This window comes from Haemaphysalis longicornis, unplaced genomic scaffold (genome assembly GCF_048455015.1).
Source record: "Haemaphysalis longicornis isolate Haplotype H1 unplaced genomic scaffold, Haemaphysalis longicornis Haplotype H1 scaffold_4, whole genome shotgun sequence".
Taxonomy (NCBI): Eukaryota; Metazoa; Arthropoda; class Arachnida; order Ixodida; family Ixodidae; genus Haemaphysalis; species Haemaphysalis longicornis.
In genome coordinates, this window is record NW_027526361.1 from 203103368 (window position 1) to 203120769 (window position 17402).

Here is a 17402-nt window from a genome sequence, read left to right on the forward strand (position 1 = left end):
CGTTTCAGTCATAAAAAAGACATCAGGTTCAAAACCAAGCGTAGCGATCAGTGCAAATATTTGGTCCTGTTTATTTCTTGCAGATTGAGCGTTAAGGTGAATAAAAGACATGTTTTTTTCATGTCTAGCGTGTAGAAGGCCTACTTCACCTGGTGTGAGATAAGAGTTATTCATTGTGCTGTCAAAAGGGGACGTCATTTCTACAAGTTCTAGATATTTAGTTTATCTTCTCTAGATCACTGACGCACCCCACGCGCAGCGTTCGTGTAGATTCTGACTTCCTTGCAAAAATTTTTCCACCCTTGGTCCACACAAAGCGCCAGTTTTTTTCCTTCTTTTTTGCCACAGTCATGCCCAACAGTCGTTTTAGTTCCGGGCACAAGTGTTCGTTGATGTACACTGCGGACAACTGCGCATAGCCGATGTCTTGGGTCGAAAAGCGCGTTTCTTTCGCTTTCTCGAGAACTGCATCTCGCTTTGATCGGCTCAGGAATTGAACCAGAACGTTCGACTGCGATGCATTTTTTGTCGGAACTCGGTGACAGACTTCAATATCGCTATCTGAGATTGACTCCCCTATGGCTTCGCCAATCTTGACGAGAACATGGGACAAGTTTTCATCGTCAGAGGCCGGAATACCCTTAATTTCCAAATTCCTATTTCGTGAGTACTGCTCTAGATCTAAAATCCTGTACTCATGTTCTAGCACTTGTTTCCTCAGTTCGGCACATTCCGAAACGAGAGAGGCGTTTTCAGCTCGAATCTGGGCGTTTTCTTTTTGAACTTCTTTCAGTTCACTGGTCATGTTGACAAGGTTCTTGCTTAATGTGTCTAAACTACTTTTCACATCTCTATTGTCCTTTCTAAATTCCCTCTCGAGCGAAGCCCGCATTTCTTTGAAATCATCGCGTATTTCTTTGAGCGCCTTCGCTAAGTCAGGATTCATAGCAACAATTTCAGCAACAACAAAAAGACACTCATTGGCAGCAGCGGCTTTTTTAATTTTTTAATATTTAATGATTGCCCTACTCTGTTTCGCAAACATGTCTGTGAGTTTGTATTGGCGTAACTGCCAACTTTTCTTATTCTGCATTTGTCTTTTACCCTTGAGTTCATGCGCTTAAATGACTTTCATTCCGTAACTTCAACATAAGCTATCCTTTCGTTTCTTTTTTTTGTATTTGAGAGATCTGTACATTATGTTTCGTGTGTTTTTGTTTCTGTGCGCCAGCACAAAGGCCCCCCCGGCTGTTCCTGGGCACGCAAATAAATGGTTGATTGATTGATTGATTTATGTCAACGGGAACAATGTTATTTTTAAATAAATTGGCCAAGTTAGGGCATCGTATTACGCGCTGGAATATGCGGTCTGAGTGTTCACGTTCTGTCTGAGCGGTCTCAAGTAATGACATTGGCTGCCTGTCTCTTTCTTGTTTTAAATGCGAAGCATTTCTTAGGCTCGCCTGGTCCTCCGTTGTTGATGGCGGCACCGTCCACACGCTCACTGCGCATGCGCAACTCTCCTTCTTACACGCACAGCTCCACGATACTACACTATAAAAAAAGAAATAGTTACCGGCGCCCGGTTTCGATACCACGACTCTCTGGCTGCAACGGGAGGTACGCGGTGCTACGAACGCGACTTATGTCCTTGATTCATTCAAACTACGTCAAGACGCTACTCATACAACGAAGGCACGCGAAGCTGAACGTCAACGGAAACGAGGAACTGAACACTTTAGAGGGGGATGCTGAATTTCCCGTGGGAAAGCTGTGGCGGGAAGCGCCACGCGCCTTGCAGCTCACCCAGCCCCGTCCGCAGCGCCTCTGATACTGATTGTGGCAGGATGCCCCTAGGGATTGGCCAACCAAAGAATCCATCACGAGATAGGTTCGCGTTCAACCACCGTCGTCATCTTCGCGTAGGGGAACCGCCGAAGTTGAAGAACGAGAAGACAAAGCTGCGAAGAGGACGGCGTGTACATTGCTCTCAGCCGGTGCACCAATGTCAACAACCTTTACCTCACCAAAGCTGACGGAGACTACCGATTCTACCACAGAGACAACATCGACAAGAACATGATGAACCAGTTTCGGCGCCTCGAGAACCACCGCCTACTCACCGTAAGACACCAGCACTTGCGTGCCTTTGCCACCGGTGTGGACCCGGACGCGGAATTCCCTCTGGCGCTAGTAAAAACCAGATCACTCAACATAACGGCAACACAATGAAACCACACGGAACCACCACAATTCTTCGCATCCTCTTCAGGGTTGCCCACGGGAAGATGGTGTAATTTTTTTTTTATAAAACTTGATGCTGGTATAGTTGAGTAATAGTATTTGCAATGAAAGTTATCGCAGAACCGGCAACATAACTGAAGCAAACGGCAAAGGCGCTTTAAAGATAGCTGTATGAAATTTGCTACTCGGCTAGTTGGTTCATTGTATTCGCAATAAAAGGTAGTGCAGCATGGTGTGCTTGTCTTGTGTTTTCTGTTCCGTGCAAACTTTTATTGTGAATGCTCGTTTTGTTTCCTATTAGTATTGGCATTGAAGGGCCATAATTCCCATGCTATCCTTTTCTGCCGCATACTCGGCCCTGCACTAGCTAAACCGTTTGTTCCTCAACGAGTTAAAGCGGTGGCTGGGTCATTGACGCAAGGGTTGGGACGGGCACGTCATTCACTACTTTGACTTAACGTCTCACTAGCAACCGGCTCGGCAACGATTGCGAACTTCGGGCCACTGACACAAATGCCGCTGCCTGCTCGGCTGATATCCCCCCATTGTACTAGCGCTCTTCTGCTCTTTGTGCTTATTCCGTTATGTGTCCTCAGATCGACGGCCGGCGCGGGAGCGTTTCTCAAACATTTAGAAAGTGTCCCGAAGCCGCTTGTACGCGTTCACGCATAGCGTTAAGGGAAGTGCGAAGAGAGTGCAGGACCGATACATGGCAAAGGGGGATGGAATAGGTATACGTGTACTGCAGAACGCCTCGACGTCTACCAAGAAAAATTGCCAACAGGGTAAATCCTCCGCGAAGCAAGCAAACCTGACAACTCAGACAAAGAAAAGTTGGCAAGGGGTGCTGTTGTGGTTCATAATCGGCGGGCGACAGATGCCAAGTCACAGGCTTCCCGAACACGCACGAGACCATGCGCGTCGGGGAAATCCCAGTTATAGATACAGGGGGCAAAGAACCGCCGAATGAATGTTCGATTATGTTTTAATTTGTTATGTGTTGAACCACTGGGAGCTTCAAAAGCATCTTGACAGACTTGTATGCAAGTGGACGCAAACCTTGAGTATAGAGCTTATGGCGCGCGCTAATACCGAGGGTTGCCTCAATTTACCTGTCATCCTCTGCCACGCAGCGCCTCGTTTCCAGAGGTGCCCTTTCGCGCGTTAAATTGCATTTTGCGCGGTCAAAATTTGATTCTGACTGGGTGGCATAAAATGGAAGCAGTTGGTGTACGAATAAAGGGGTGACGCAGTCAGAATTTGGTGTACTCGAAAGGTGGCGTAAAACGTAAAGACGGCACGTTACAGTGAAGCGTCGTTTTGCTACTGTTGTTAGGTGCTGAAATAATAGTGTTTTCGACACGGATTTCCAGCAAAGTCTATACGAGCGTGCACGGACAAACATTTTTCGGGTCGCTTAAGCCTACTTCGGTTTCTTGAAGGCGAATGCCTAGCGATACTTACCAACAACTCATTTACCGCTGCATCGTATTTTCTTGGTATTATCCTTATCCATTCCTCTGCCTATTGGCACGAAATACTTTGATCGGCGTGAATTTTGCAACACCGCGTTCGCTCCTCTATTTGCGGTGTCGTTTCTCCGTCTTACAGCTTGAATTACGCTGGCACAAAAACTTACGGATTACGCTAGGAAACCACACATTTTCTAGCCCTTTGAGTGCCTGAATTTTTTTAAATCGAGCGAAATACTTTTTCCCTCGGTTTTCTATAACTTTTGTACTTTATGAGCTAAGAAATAAAAAATTGAACTTGTACTGCAAGTAATTATCGATTTACTGGTATGACATTCAATTATGTCATCAGGTAATGAGAATCTACTTCCCTGCAGAAAATTGCTTTTGCTTGTTTTCCTAATTTTTAGAAAGCAGCGAGTCCACACACAAACAAAATCTGCTAGTGCAAGTATTTTAGATTCACATCCATGTGATGAAACTTGTTCATTCGGCCACCGCGACATCAAGACATATTTCCCAGACACCAAGCTTCTTTACTTTTGTTTTTGATGTACTAAGAGAATTTCGGGTAATGTCCTTAATAAAGAACATTAGGGCCGAAAGGTGTAGAATCAAGGTTGTGCGATGCTGGTGTATTGTCTTCTACTAACGCGCCATCCCGTTCTGACGTCACGCGGCATGTCAACCTGAGTCCGCAACTTTCACGTTTCAAATTCAATGTTCTCCAAATTTGCAACATCGTACCTTTAAAGCTCCCTATTCTGGCCAATCTCTCAGGTGGGAAGGTGTAACAAAGATAAGAACAACTACGAGAACCTTTGTTCCACCGCTGGAAACGTGTGAAATTCGCATACTGGTAGCGCATTGAGCTGGTACTGTGGAGTCCTTTGTTAACTCCCAACAGGTCACCCATGGGTTTTATTTAGTCTTAACAGCGGCGGTCAGTTTCTTGCCCAGGCAACAACAACCACGACGCTTTTAGACAGAGTTAGGCACTCAGACCTTTCGCCCTTAAAAGCTGTTGCAAAATAACTTTGCACAGTGGAACTTGTGGACTTTCTGCTTCTTGTATTGTTAACGGTAGCTCATAAGTGGTTGCATTTAATTGTACCTATAGCGTGTGCTTTGTTTGGAACACCCGATGTGGCATACATAAAGGGAGTTAAGAAAGCAATATCTTTAGGGCAGCGGAAAACGCAGAACCATAAGAATCTTTTAGACCGCAAAACTCCTGTACTTTTTTATTGTTTGTGTTAACAGATTTTCACCAATTTCGCAGTAAGTCACAGATTGCATTTTACCCAGTATCAGTTAGTTTTACTTTATTAAAAATACCCAGTCATTATTTCATAACCTTATTTTATGAAGCGGTTTGCCAATTCTGAGTGAACTAATGGGAATTTTATTCTATTTTATAAACCGAACAAACGAGCCTATACTTACATATTTCATGTACATATCTGTCTACTATACAATGAATCAAACCTAAATAATGAAAACTATTGCGAAGACGTTGACCCACGTTACCGGAAACTTACGGTGCCGTTAATGGGCATCTTTAAAACAATCATACATTAAGGCCTTTCTAGCTTTTATTTATTTACGGTGCGTTCTACGCAACTAATAACTTCAATGATTTGTTTGGAATATGGTTTAAAATAAGTGACAGTAGCCATAATTGTAATTAATGCATAGAAATAGGTAACGTACGCTTAATAACGCAGTCTAATCTCGTCTGCTCAATCTTTTGTGAGACAAAATATCGGTTTAAGTTAGTTAGACAGAAGCTGGCCAATAATATTTAGCACATTCTAAGAAGACCATTTACACTGTTTCAAAGACGCTTAGTGCATGGTTCGTGAAAAAGATGTCTAAAAATGTTCGCGTATCTGCGTTGCCACAGGGCTCCCGTTTGACCAATCGCGGCCTCCACGGGAACAAATTCAGCAAAAAAAAGCCCCAAAGTTGAATGGACTGAGAAATGTGATCTGCTCTGTGACGAAATTGCGCAGTACAAATTTACATGCTTATTGTGGTGATGCCCCAGTTAAGGCAACATTTTTAGAGTCACATCATGCACTGAGTGTAGTCACCAGCCTATTGTACTGTTTTCTTCGTGGAGATTGCCCTTTGCCTTCATTATGAGAGAGTAGTAGAAGTATGAGAAACGAAACTTAAATGCCACGCTTGTGTAGCGCTTTTGAGGTGCGAAGGAGTCATTCGCCAGGGTTTCCCTTGTCGTAGTATTGTTAGCGGCTTGTGTTTATATTTCATTAATTTGGGCTGTGCGTTTGGTTTTCTATGGTCTTGTTTTCTTTTTCTGTGTTCTGAATTTGTTTCTACGTGTGTGCTTTTCTTTTTCTGTGTATACCTTTTGATTGTGGTTTGCTTTTGTATATCTCTTTAATTCAACTCGCGCGCAATATTCTCTTCAATTGGCCGATTTTTGGCCAGTCTCCATCCTCCGTATGCGCCGCAATCGAGAACAACAATCATTTGAGACGGCTGGTGCGGACTGTCCTGCGGCACGTATGATTGTCATGTTCTCTTTTAGTGTTTTTGCTTTTTCGCAGGCACAAAACACCTGTGTGTGAAGCCGTTCACTCATTACTGTCAGAGACAATTCGTCTGCCGTGCAAGAGCTGTACAGATTAGGTTGACCTTTGTTTTGGTTTCCTCCTGCTCTCTTTTTCTTTGTCTTGGAATTACTGTCTAAATCGTTTCTGCTCCCCTATTTAGTTTTACGTCACTGGTTTTCAAGGATGCAACAAATTCTTCTTATCCAATTTCCTTGAGTGCATATGCGTCATGTAACACCTGACGCCTAACGACATTGAATAACGACATCCCAGGCCCATAAAGTTCTCCGCCTTTACATGCTCTTTTTGCCATTGTACATTTGCGCAGGACAAGATATTACGCGCCGGTGCTTCAACAAGATGCCGCTGAAATGCAACTGAAGCGATAACAACAGGAAATCAACGCAGTGGGAACATATACTACAACGTTGTCCCAATTTACCAAATCTATAAAACTGCTTGTACCAACGTGATGCAGAACCCTGGCCTGCAACGCAAGGAACCGTCACGGCCAAAGACTATCCCTTACCCCAAACCCAATGTTAAATAAAGTGGAAATACTACTACTACTCGTCTGAAAAGCTACTTCGAAGTAGCCACAATACCGAGACTTACGTTTATGTATAAATATCGCTATACGTACAATTCCCACTGTGTGAAAAATACGTGCAAGTGAATATTTTCTAAAATTACCGTAAATGTTCAATGCACAATTTTACATCGCATCACGAAACCGAAGGGGGCCCGTATTTTGGAGCCAAAACCTTTTGCCGAAGCACTCGTCCACAGTCTCGTTAAAAGGGCTAAAAAGGTTCAGCTCTCCGCCACAGGGAACTCAAAACGTAATCAATTGATTCTTATTTGTTACGCTAGGTAGCAGCACAAAGAAGGGTCGTTCCTATTTGAGCCGTTGGCTTTATGGGAGATTCAGTTATGGGAGACGGGCGTCTATTTCAACTGCGAAAAGGGCATGCGTTTCTACTGCATCGTACGGCCGTTTACCCCACCGTGACATTTAAACTCTCGTAGTGCTTCGAGAGGGTGTTAACTGTCGTTGGGCTATCATCCACACAACTGTAACATTTTTTCGCTTATTCGTACGCGGGCAGTGGCGGCTAAATGTAATTGGTAGAAGCTGTTAAGTCAGATAGGCTTCTCGATCATCCGTTCCTGTACATTTTATGTCCCAGCGGTGTTTTGGATAGTGACAGCTTTCTTCGTCTCCCGTGGCGAGTGCTATACTCAGTACATTTAGGCCTTGTGGCTACAGCGGCGCACGCCGTGCAAGCTACGTATTCCTGCGGAGTCTTCCCTACACTCTTGCATCCTTACGTGTACTCCTCTGCGGTGTAAAAAAGTGCTAAATCAATTGGCATAATACTGAATTCTTAAAGGTACGTGCCCCACCTGTGTGTGGCGTCATTGGTGCTTTATTACTACAACAGCCATGGCCACGTCGTTATAACAGGAACCCTTGTTCCCATAAGTGACCAAGAAACAATATCCGTTTAACATTACATAAGTGAAACGGTGAGATAGGTGGGTCTCAAACTTTTCTGAGACTCGTCTTTTGCAGGGGCCTAGCTGAAATGTTGCATCTTCACAATTCAAAGATGAATAATGCAGAGAAAATGATCACGCGCCAACTTCTGGCAAATACAAGCTTGCAAATTTTAAAAGTGTGGATATTGGTTTTCGGTAAGTACAACGGGGCTGGCTGAAACTTGAGCGTTACGAAAAATAGCTTCTAATATCGGAGCGTGACAGGAAACCGGTGTTACGCAACAAGTTTTGAAAAAAGTAATGCCGGTTGACGTGCTTGCAATACCGCACGAGAGAGAAGAGCGAGAGGTCTTCCTCGGGGGAGAAAAGACGGAAAAACAAGGACGCGATCACCCCCATGCAGACGATTTTCCCTATGCCGTATCAATTTCGGCCAGGCGAGCAGGGATGGAATGTTTTTGGGATAAAGTTTCGAGGGAGTAACAAGGCTGCAAAGAAGTAGCTTGCGAAACTGCCACGTGCCCAGCTCGCTTCCTTTTTGAAAACTTTTTTGAAAGTACGGATCACAAGCGTTTTTAAAAGACAACCTGCGGCTTTAGTAGCAAGTCTTACATTTATGGCATGATGGTAATGCAGAAAGAGTAATACATTTGCAGAAAAAAAGAAAAACAGAAGCAAGTGTCTCAGATGTAGACGCTAGATGCACCACGGTTTGAAAAAGGCGCGATCGTACCGGATAAAAGAAGGAAATTTGTGATGGTATTCCGAGCTGTCCGCCGGAAATGTAGAGGTCCGCGCAGAAGTAAACGGAGCACGGGAGCGGTGGCCGAACTGCATCGCTGCGCCGCGTATGGGCGTGGACGGGAACCATGGAGCGCCGGTCAAAGAGTGTGCTCGCACTTCCTTCGCCGCCCTATTTGATATGTTTAATCGCCGCTAAGCTGTCGTGTCATGCTGGCCAAGACGGTCTTTAAAAGGCAGCGCTGGGCTATAGAGGGGCGCTGGTTGCATTGCCGCCCTCAGGCATCAGCGGCGACCGAATCCGCTGCTCATGAGCTTGACGAAGCTGCGCGCGCCCGGAAACGTGTCTTGTTGTGCGCTATACAGGGCGGCATAAAATTGTAGGCCGCTGTGGTTGGGCATAGCATGTCATTGCATATAATTTATTGTAAGCCGGCAACAAAATTTCCGTGGACAATATAGAAAGCACATTCACAAGCATTTTGGTTCTTCGAAAAAGAAAAAAAAACTTGTTTCTGACAATTTTTTTTTTAATTTTGAGTTTGTCCCAAGTTATTGTTGCCGCTCCGTCCAGGTTTGTTCGGGAGAAAGGGGGAAAAGATGTCCATGCGGTGGAAATTCTGTATTAGAGAATGCCGTAAAGAATAGACACAATCGCTTCCTGCTATTACAGTGGGCCTCATAAGGTGCATATTTTGTCGCGTTCTAACCGACGTTGTTGTTTTTAACGAGCACCTTATATTAGTTAAGACAGTGTTGCAGATTTAAATTAAACTCCGCATTGAATTGAAAGATGGCTTCACCGCATGACCTAAACTTGCAAAAAATTGCCGTCAGGGCCGCAAAATGACAAATGAAGAGTATAGTCGTCATGACCGATCCATACTCGTCATCGGTTAATTTGGTACACAATTTTGTGACGGCTATCATCGTTAAGGGGAACGAAAGGGTTAATGCGACAACAAATTGTGCTCCCTATGAATTCCTCTGTAATCGCAGGCAACGTTTGTTCTCTAATACGGAATTTCCACCGAATGGACATCTTTTCCGCCTTTCTACAGAATAGACCTGGACTAAGCGACAGCAAAAACTCCGGACAAGCTGAAAATAAAAAATGGGGTAAGCAAGATTTTTTTTTTCGAACAACGAAAATGTTTCTAAATGTGCTTTCTATATTGTAAACGGCAATTTTGTTGCCGGCTTACAGTAAATTATATCGCAATGACATGCTATGCCAAACCGCAGCGGCCTACAATTTTATGCCGCCCTTTACAGCGCGCAACAAGGCACGTTTCCGGGCGCGCGCAGCTTCGTCCAGCTCATGAGCAGCGGATTTAGTCGCCGCTGATGCCTGCGAGCGGCAATGCAACCAGCGCCCCTCTCATAGCCCAGCGCTGCCTTTTGAAGACCGTCTCGCCATATGCGTCTCGCCCAGCATAACACGACAGCTGAGCGGCGATCAAACATATCAGATAGGGCGGCGGGGGCAGTGCGAACACACGCTTTGACCGGCGCTCCATGGTTTTTGTCGGCGCCGATACGCGGCGCAGTGATGCAGTTCGGCCTAAGGTCCCTAAGTTCTTTCAGGGACCTTAGTTCGGCCACCGCTCCCGTGCTCCGTTTACTTTTGCGCGGATCTGTACATTGATTATCTGATGCTTTTGCGAAAAGGCAAAAAGAACAATTACCCTTGCTTGGTGGCAGACTTAGCAGTTACGTTTTGTGCTGTTAGCAACGATTATGGCTGCAGTCTACCTGCTGATAGTTAAAACTTAAAATGCCCCTTCACCTTTCAATCAATTTTATTCATAGGGCCGATTGAACTTTCATCGAAGTATGATGGAGTGGTACTCAGAACCTGGAATATTTCTGCGCGTAAGAACTGCCCCGAAGATGGGTTCAGACACAGAGCAGTTTAATAGGCAAGGTTCTAGAATAATAGGTACAAACAATTTGACGGCGCACGAGCCAGACCACACGGATGTAAAACTGGGTTGCTCCTAACACTGCTCTCCCTCTGATGCTACCCGCCTGGCTTAACGTATGCCTTAGGTGTGGGCGTGCAGCACTTAAGTGAAGTGTACCCAGCCCGCAAGCAACCTTTTTTATTTTACTTTCAAGCAATTCCGACTTTTTTATCACAGATTATATAATTCAACTGTGAAACTTAAGTGCCAGATTTGTCAGCCCAGGAGTGCATGAGAAGAAAGTACTTTCAAGCAAACAGATCTTATCTTTATCTCTAAATAATCTCAAAGTACAAAGCCTACTTTAGGGCTAACTTACATGAAGGAGCCTTGGTTTTTACTAGGAACTTGAAATGTAACGCACGGAAGCCGATGAATCCATCGAGAAGGTGGAAAAACGAAAATTGTTCGGATGTTCGGAAGTGTCATTTAATAAAAATATTGTTAATTTAATAAAAATATTTCATAACAATAACATTTTAATAAAAATTTTAAATTAATATTTAATTTAATATTTAATATTTGATAAAAATATTAATGAAAAATTGTTGGGAAGTGTCATTTAATAAAAATGCTTCATTGCAAGGTGTTTGCCCATTTTCGCCGAAAAAAATAAATTTAGCCGGCATGGTATCCGGAGAATCGACAACTGCTCCACCCTCAAAGTAACAAACTTGGCTGCCGAGAAACTGATGAAACTACGAAAAACAGAAACACCATGCAAAATTGTAAGAATAAAGTCGGAATTCTTCAAACGTATTTTTATGATGCATGATACTACTGGTTAAAATTCCTCATAACTAGGCTCATCACTGTTCAGGTACAAATGCTTGCTTTGCTCGAAGGAAAACTCAGTCCTTAGATACGGATCATGAGGGGCGCTGCTGTCGCCATTGTAATGCATGTCTCACTGCACTGCGATTTGTCTAAAATGTTCCCTAAAATAATGCCTACGCCGAAGCGACCAACATACCATCACCTTAAAACAGCCGAAAACATACTCTCTCACTTCGGAAGAGACTCGGGGTACGGAAGTGTTAAACTCATGGGCCATGTTGGGGAGACACTGTTTTTAACGACAACAAAACTACCGCGTCTGGTAGACATTTTCCTAAACCTATCAGGGAGTTTTGATCTGACCGCGTCACAGAATCGCAAATAATAGGCGGAAACGGAATCTCAAAAAAGACTCCCACTCATAGATAAAGTTCAGAAGATTATACAGCGTTATTGCCTTTGTCAAAAGAGCAGGTCTTCTCACAAACTAGAGACATATGATATTTCATTTCGTCGTTCTCGAAATCATTTTTATATATTTCATTCTTTGGAATTGAAGTCCAACGGCGGCCACTACGAAATTGGTGGGTGGTGGGTTTTTGTGTGTTAAAACAGCTTCTCATCAAGGCCACTTCACACAAGCACAAAAATGATACGCGATTCTTCTTTGTGAAGCTGGGTGACCCGCGAAGCTGTTGTGGCGAAAAGGATGATAAGACCAGGTGAACGGCTACGTTGGCGTGAACCAACCGACTGCCGCGTTAGCCGCGCCCAGGTAGCGAGCTCCCCCTGGCTGCGGTCGTGCCGAGCTCCTTTTTTTCTTTGTTTAATGCACTCTTGCGGCCCCAAGTTGACCAGGGGTTTCCTTCAAGACAACACAGCCACTACACAGCACGACGTATTTCCTTTCTCGATGACAGGCGGAGGGAACTCAACCGCCAAACTCCGTAGTGTGCTGGAATAGCTGAAGAAAACGCACAAGTTGCCTGAAGGCACGACGCAAATTGTCCTGTAGAAGCATCACTTCCCCAACTTGGAGCCCAGAGGGCGACTGCGCTGTAGCCTCGTGAGCGTATCGGAGAAACGGTTGGTATTGTGGCATTCACGAACGTAACACTGGCAAGTTACTGGTCCCAGTATAGGCCAGTTAGTAACTAGACGCAGTAAATGTAGCACTAGTTAGGGCTACTAACTGAAGCAAGCAGTAAGCACCACTAATTTACAAGAAAAGTCCTAGCGATAACACCCTTCTGAGCTACATGCGTTAACTAACTGGTCATGCATAACCTTGTCATATGCACGACCTTAATCTGGTGTATACAACGCAGACAACCGTTTAATTTCCTACCCACGCAGTGTCTAGTTTTCAAAGCCTACGTTCCGTAATGCGGGTGTGCTGCGGGGTAGTAACGTTAATAGGGAGTTAGTAAATACGGCCTTAACCACCCTTTTGCGACCTTTGTTTTTATTAAGACTGTCATTTCATTTTTATCGACGCCTAAGGTGCTCCGAAACTACTTGACGGTGTCGAGCTCGTTTACGCAACTCGCTGCCAGCGGACTGTGGTTCTGAAAGGCCGCGTTGCTGCGGCAGGCAGGTGTTGTTTTTACCTGACCAGGAAGGCGCTGGGGTTAGCGATCCTGTTCTCGGCCGGTTCAGGAGAGAGGCACGTGAGCGGCCAGCGGTTTTTACTGCAACCGGCTTCGCAAAGCGTTGTTTTCCGCACTTCAGCGGTCAGGAAACTGCAGCCTAAGATTCGGCCAAGTGTCTCCTAGGTTAGCCCTACCATACGCTCGTTACCCCCCCTACCCCCAATCATCACACCACAGAGCTCTATCGACGTAAAATTTCTAGAAAATTTGGCGGCCGCTGAAAACATCAAGAACGGTATATTTACAAACAACACAGAGAGCGCGTGCGCATTGGTGGAAGTTTATCGTGCTTTTGTAGTAAATTATTGATGGAATGCCACATCTGGAAATATACCGCCTGAACGCCACCAAAAATCTCGACGATGTCATTTGGGACGTGAGCTCAAGGTGCATGGCTTGTGTGACGGCACAGAAAAAGAACGGTTACGTATGCCCTTGTGTTCGTGCGACGCTTGGTGCAACAAAACACCATTCCGCAGAAGTCTACACCAATAATGTCGAGCCAACTAGCTTCAGTCATACCGACGCCGTTGAAAAGGCGTATCTGGAGCTTCTACTAACCTTAGCTGTGTCGACGACAAATGAAACATCCGTACAGCACTGTCTTTACCACCAAACGAACATTTTGAATAGAAATCGGTCTCTCAGTTCAGTGAGATTTCTGCCAAAACCTGCGTGCAAAAGGCGCTTATGGGTAGAGGGGATTAGTAGCCAGGAAAAGTCGTGGCGACCACGCAGGATACAGTGTGACGGCTGTCGAAAGAACGCCCTAGGTGCTGTAGACATACGCCGACGCACAGGCAGCCACCCCGTCCAGGAAAGGACGTAGTAAAATGGGGCGAGTTGCAGTTCCGATACGCTGACGACGTCACAAAGCTCTCATGGCCGCCTGGAAAGCTTCGTTCTGCGTGACCCGGAGCCAGTAGCGTTCCGCTTTGAGAGGTTCATTGCTGGAAAGCTATTCTGTTGCTGCATCCCTCAACTTTCTCGCTTTTTGGACGAGGGCATTAATCCATGTGGTCACCGAAACATGCCTTGAAGAGCGACTGTACCTGCCGATATTTAGCACTAGCTCAGCTGGCGTTGTTGCTAGCAGCCAAATCAGGTGGTCTGGGGAATGACTACTTTCCGACATCCCCAACTTGTTCTTTCTCCGTTGGCCAATCCTGGGATCGCAGTACGAGCCAAAGTGGGCCATGGCCCCACATTTCTGTGGTTGCGACAGTGGATTCCCCAAGGCCACGAGTGTTCATATTAGCTGGAATATCTTTCCTTCTTAAATGCGCCCACGGCTCTCGTTCTTGTGTAACACGCTGTATCTCGGCAACCCAATTTTTACGAATGGCATCCTTCGGCTCGGCTGCGCCGAAATCCAAAGCAGGGAGATTTTTAAATCGGTTAAGTAAAACGACCCGACTTCTGATGGGCGATGTAGCCCCTTCAGGAAGTCAAATAGGCATGCTGCTAGCAAAGAGGGGAGGTGTTATAGGGTTTGGAAAGAGGTAGATTGGATGGGTGGTATTCCGCCTTGGCTGAGCAGGAGGTTTACTTTCATTTGCCAGTTTTCCCCTGACAATCGCTGGACACAGTCTACATTTGCCTAAGATGTCAAGCTCGTGTCGGCGTACACGTGCACCTTTAGCTTGTCATGTGCTTTGTCTCCTAGCACAAAGGCATGTCATGGCTAGCAAATGCGTTTTAGGTCGCTGAGCTCGCCGCACTAGCTATACCACGCATTGAGTTGATCAGTTGGCCGTGGTGAATCTCAAGGATGGCGCATTTTTCACAATACTTCGAAGATAATCTTTGAGCTGGCAGTGGAGGGGCCCGAAATCCTAGAGGATCGGAGAGCCGTGCCAACGACTGGAGCATTGTTTTTTTTTCACACACATTTCGTAGACCCAAAGCTAGCGACAATGTTGGCACTCAAGACCACGCGGGCGTTAGAGCAGTCTGGTTGCTTTTCAAGTACTTTTATGATACAAGTATCACATGCTTTCTTTTCCAAAATCAATTTGTTTTTTTTTTACTTACCTTTCGATGACTAAATGTTGGACGATAATTTGCACAGTTTCATAGCGGCACCCGCCATAATGTTTCTGGATTCTGGTTACACCCGCTTGACTTCCTGAGGGTTGTCACCTTTACGACGAGCTCACATCAAATGCATCGACTAGCTTTCCCACCGTATCTGGAAACTTATCTTCGGATTTTATTTACTGGTGACGAAGTGTTGCAGCGAGTGGGAATGTGCTGGATGTTGCTCCGATTAGATTGTCATGCGCGAGTGAAGTACCTGAGGGAAAAAAATATGCTCAATCGGCAGGTTCTCCACCAAGAGGAATCGTAACGTGTTTCCATCTTCCTCTCGCATAACCATTTAAAGGTATATTTTCTTCATGCATTCAACGAGAACCACGGGGCTTCACCGGAACCCCACGAGCATCGTGAGTAAGCTTGCGTCTATCTTCGGGCATTTAAACACCACGCTGTTAAACGACGGATGGTCGGGAATGTGTTACAGTACGTCGAAAACAACTGGAAGCTTAGTCATCACTGTACCACGACGCACTAAACCCTAGTGGGGTATAAAATATGTGTAATGTGTAATAATAACTGCAGTAATATTCCAGCTTACAAAATTTTGTTTGTGTGCTCTTATTTATTCATATGTACAGACAGGTGGGCTTAACCAAGCATTTTTTCGACATTGCTGTCAGAGTACCCCAGCCGTTATAGCTGTTCTCTCATAACAAAACATATTTAGCATAAACAATATACTCTGCGTTAACATGTTTCACACGCAAAATAGGAAACATGAATCACGCGAAAGAAAAAAAACACGTTGTTGCCTTACGTTATCCGCGTCTTTATGGATATAAGCACACAGCACCACGTTAGATTTGAAGTTCTGGTATCCGTGTTGTCCTTCCCGCCCAAAACCGAAATATAGTGCCCTGGCGCTTGAATTCCCCACTAGGTACGCAGTGTAAGAAACAACTTTTATGATTCATCGAATAAGAATTCACAATAAAATCAGAACTCGCATTTCTCCACCAAGCCTTGTTCGCACATGGAGCTCCAAATCTACTTTTGTACGAAGCCATGGGCACAGCGAACGCCATCCTTAAAACGCTGCCACCTTTTTTTGCGCGTGTGTGCGGTGTGTCGTCCCTGTTCACGCATACCTAGTGCGGGCACTAATAAACTGCAGGCTAATTGCTGTGCCTCTGTAAGAAAGCTGACCTTCCTGACGGCGATGCAAACTTCATGTCACTAATGGAGCGCATAAAAACTATGACTGAAAGTCATTACAGGCAGGTTGCAGGGGAATAAGCGCCTCATTTGTCTTGTATTTACGCAATGTAAGTAAAATTTCCACTTTACTGGGCTTTAATGGTTATTTTCAGGTTCTGGGCAGAGAAACCGAAGCGTTTTGTTGCTGCCGCTAATTCTATTTTGATGTGTTCCTGCTTCGGTGGAAATTTCATGCACTACTTCGTGAAACCTAAGGGCCACCCCTAACTTAGCGACAGAGACAAAGGCTTCGAGAAGAGAGCTCACAGAATGTTAGAAGCCATTTTATATTTGATAAATACGCGTGATTGCCCCTACAACGTGCGAATAATAATTGTGAACACAATATTCCCGTTCTCCAGCAAAGATGTGTCACAATTGGTCCTGAAATATTCACTGCAGAATTGCGCACTGAACCCTACCCTACACGTAGAGCGACGGAACACAAGAAGCATGACAGCCAGTCCCGACAATGTCACAGTCGCGCTGGCAAAACCTAAAAGCCTTAAGCAGTGATGCATGCCAGCTGCCCAACAAAATACCAGAACCTCTACCAGAAAACTCAATACCGCACAAAGTGAAACCAATGCCAAAAATAAAAACTGGCGCAGCTGGCGCTACTCGAGCAAGGCTAGAGAAACAGGAGGGCTGGCGTTCGGCCTACCTTATTCGAAGGCTGACAAGAGGTACCAGACAGAAAGAGCAAGTAAATGCACGCTCCCCCTACGGCTACCGGATTGTCAAAATAGCTTGTTTGAGTGGGCGCGTGAGGAACGCACCAAACATATTGCCTGATATACATGTTTTTCAATTTCAGGCTGCGCTTCCACGGTTGGTGACCTGGCTACCGGCAGTCTCTCGTGACTCATCGTGTTCGCATCTGCTCTGTCAGGTGCATTATTCAGGCGTCAACGGTACAAGCAGTGGCGAATTCTTCAACGAACCTTCATCGGTGAGGCTGGACTATCATCTACCAACCCCATCGATGATGACAACGCTCCCCGGAAGTGACAAAAGCAGCTTGCGGACCACATCGCTGCTTAGTGGGCACGGAAGCAGTACATCAAACACGATGCCTGATCTAGGTGTTTTTTTTTTCCAAAACAGGCGTGTAGAAAACATCCTCTTCGCGCTAAAAAAAAATCAAATAATGCCTGCCATTTCTTG